Raw genomic sequence first — 3,507 nt, 5'->3', positions numbered from 1 at the left:
GCTGTCCTCACTCCCACCATTTATATCACATCAGCATGTTATAATTTCTGTGTGTCACCTATGACTATGTGAATATATTTTATTTCATTATTTGTCTGTTTCCTTCCAATAAAAAGTAACCTTCATGTGGACAAGGTCCACATTTTGTGGTTGTTGTTCTCTCTGTCCCTAATCTAGTACAAAGACACACAAGGAAATAGTTCTAAAAAGACAATTATTTCTTTTCATAGAAAATCACAGTTTAATTCACAGAATAGCTAGAAAATGATGAAGAGTGAAATGTACCCTGTAAGCCATACGTAATACACTAGTTTAGGGGTGTGAAGAATTGTTATGGCTGGAAACGTTTAGGGAAGACCTCACAGAGGATGAGAGCTTTAAAATGACCTCTGAAGAACAGGCAAAGAGGAGAATGGGCATTACCTTAGAGGGAGAGGGCTTTTTCTGTTAATAATTTTCAGACCTCTGTTCATTTATCATCTGTACTCCTTTTTTCTTTCCCACTAGAGGTTTCTGTCTCTGCAAGCCAATTATTCTTTAAAATTGCCATTTCAAATTAGATTGCTCTCTATTTTGACTGGGTATGTCCAAAAGGGCACAGGTTTCTGTCAATATGGCAATAAAAGAAAAGGAGCAGGAGAAAAAACCAAAAAAACAAAAAACCAAAAAAACCCGAAAAACCCACGGGCACACACACATACACAAGCACACACAATGTCACAAACACAAGACACTGCCAAAGGTAATGAAAATGGGTAGAATGCTATGCACTGCCCTTTCCTCAACATTAAAATTGCATGCTTAGCTGCTTCCCTTTCACTAACTAAATCCCCAGTGGAATAAAGTGATTCTTAGGCAGTTTTTATCAGGTGAAGTCATCGAAAACTGACAGTTGGCTTCCAAATCAAAAGGTGAGAGAAGGCGATGTGTGTAGCCGACCTACGGCAATAGTGAGAAACACTTGTGCCAGCCCGTGTAGACAGGCTCACAAAGTGTGCTTCAAGTTTCTCACATGAAATCTAGCCTAGCCTGACAAATTCCTGTGAAAGCCATAGCCCACATAGTCTACAACTGCTACTCACAACGTAGCTGCCTCATCCATCCTGTCACCAAGACAGCATTTCACTGATACCCTAACTGTTCCAGTTTGGATTTGGGCCAACATTTTCCATGTCCTATTTTGTAGAAGAGGTCTATGGAAGGAAATGTATTGCCTAGGTCGTACGGGTGGTTGCAAGCCTGGACTCGTCCAAATACTAAATAGTTAAGCGACGTCTGTCCTTCATGATTCCAGTTTTATTCACTCAATGTTAGGTCATCTTTTGTCCATATTTTCTTCATTTACTGAGGAACTTGTATCCTCACATGCATCAATTCTGCTGCTCTTTTGTCACCCCATATAAGGTGAATATTTAATTTATGAAACATCTGTAACTCAGATATTTTGAATTGCAACATCTAATTTCCAACTGCAACATCTTTCTCTATTAAGAGGTCAGGTTTTAAGTAGTTAGTGATTGTAGAATTTGGGGAGCTAGGGTGTGACATTTCTAGAGTGCCTTTTTCACAGCAGAAAACATGAGAAGAAAAAAGAAAACAAATATTTATTTAATACTTTTATTATGTGACAATTATCCTACATATACATTTATACATTTTATCTTATTTAATAATCTCATAAACTTGAAATCATTGTCATCATGAGTAATTTTGTTTTTGCTAATGAGACCTAAAAATTGCCTACCTGAGATGTCCACAAAATATCTGACTACCCATTATAATAGATTCATGTTCCATTAACTCAATTTCTCTGCCGTAATGCAGCTCACGATGTATACAGTTGTCATATACTCCTCTTTACTTTGCCCAGTGGGAATAATCAATTGGAAAATCGGCACAAGAATGCTGATATTCTGCCTACTGACCAAGGGGCCTCATGTCTTCTCCAGCATTTGTGAGACTATAGAAAGTTAATTTGTTTGGTTTACTTGAGTGGAATAAAATCTCAGATCCTTTACAGTTCTTGACAATGATGTCATAATTTACTTGTCATGAATTTTCTTAGTGGTAAATGAAATAATGGTTAAAATATCATAAATAATGATAATTTTTAAATTAATGACTTTTTAGATTCAGTGACATGTGGTGTCTGATACATATTCCCGCATTTATAACATATAGAATCAATGACCTCCACACTTTTTCTCTAAAGATCTTATCAAAGCTTCAAGTTCCTATAGCATGAAGCTGGCCAAACATTATAATCTCAATATTTACACTTAAGTTAGAGATAGAGATAAGCCAAGTCAATTTATACTTTTATTGTCACTTTCTATTCCCACCTTGTAAACAGTATCCTAGAAAATTTCCTTGGAAGGGATTTGTTTGACATGACTGGTTTCAGGAATTTTTGGTTGTAACATCATCTCTTTTCTTACTTTAGTGAAATCAGCAAGCCAATGTATTACTTCAGAGAGCGAAACAACTGTGAAACAGCCAAGATTTTAATACTTCCGTATTATCTTCCTATACACGTGATCTTCCCATAGACAAACAACAGGGAAGGCAAATTATAAGATTTTGTGTTAAGAACAGAATTAGAGTAAATAATATTAATATCATTTTGTTGTCTACTAGTGCCTGACTGGAAAAAACAAAACAAACAGCACACTATTATTCCTGCCCTGGAACATGCCCCAGTGCCTCATTTGCTCTATTGTCTTAACCCCTCACGTTTTTTTTTGTTTTTTGTTTTTGTTTTTTTTTAAAACAAAAAGAGTATCACTTTGTCAATCACACTGGAATGCAATGGCATGATCATAGCTCACTGCAGCCTCAAACTCTCGGGCTCAAGAGATCTACTGGCCTCAGCTTCCCAAGTAGCTAGGTCTATGAGCACATGCCACCACACCCGGCTAGTTGTTTTACTTTTAGTGGAGATGGGATCTTGGTCTGTTGCCCAGGTTGGTCTTGAACTCCTGGCCTCAAGTGATCTCTGCTTTAGCCTCTCAAAGTGCTGAGATTGCAGGAATGAGCCATTGCACCTGACCTAAATTAAGCTTATTTTGGTAGTTTCATTCTTCAGAAAAATTGCTTTAGCATTGGACTTAAAAAATTCTCTTGAGATGGCTGAGAATTTCTGAACAAAACACATTCCTGTGGGCATTGTTTTGAATGAGCATTTGAAGATGGCTGGATGTGTGGTAGCTGTCTTCAACTTTATGTAGAACTAGCTTGCAGACAAGACCACAATACTGAGAGACAGCAAGGTAGAAAGACTAAATCTCCCCAAATCATCAGACTCCAATTCTGTTACTCTATGCTCAACCAATAAGTTTCCTGAGCTCATATTCGTGTCTCTTTTTTGCCTTCCTTTCCTGGCAAGAGTTGAATGTAGTGGTGGGATGGAGTCAGTTTGAGCAGAAGACGTATCACCGCATGAACTACCACTTATTTCTCATTACAGCTCTTCTCATTAATTTTCAGCCTAGCTTAGTTCTTTCCTAG

This window comes from Mandrillus leucophaeus, unplaced genomic scaffold (genome assembly GCF_000951045.1).
Source record: "Mandrillus leucophaeus isolate KB7577 unplaced genomic scaffold, Mleu.le_1.0 Scaffold1750, whole genome shotgun sequence".
NCBI classification, from domain to species: Eukaryota; Metazoa; Chordata; class Mammalia; order Primates; family Cercopithecidae; genus Mandrillus; species Mandrillus leucophaeus.
Note: the sequence above shows the minus strand (reverse complement) of the source record.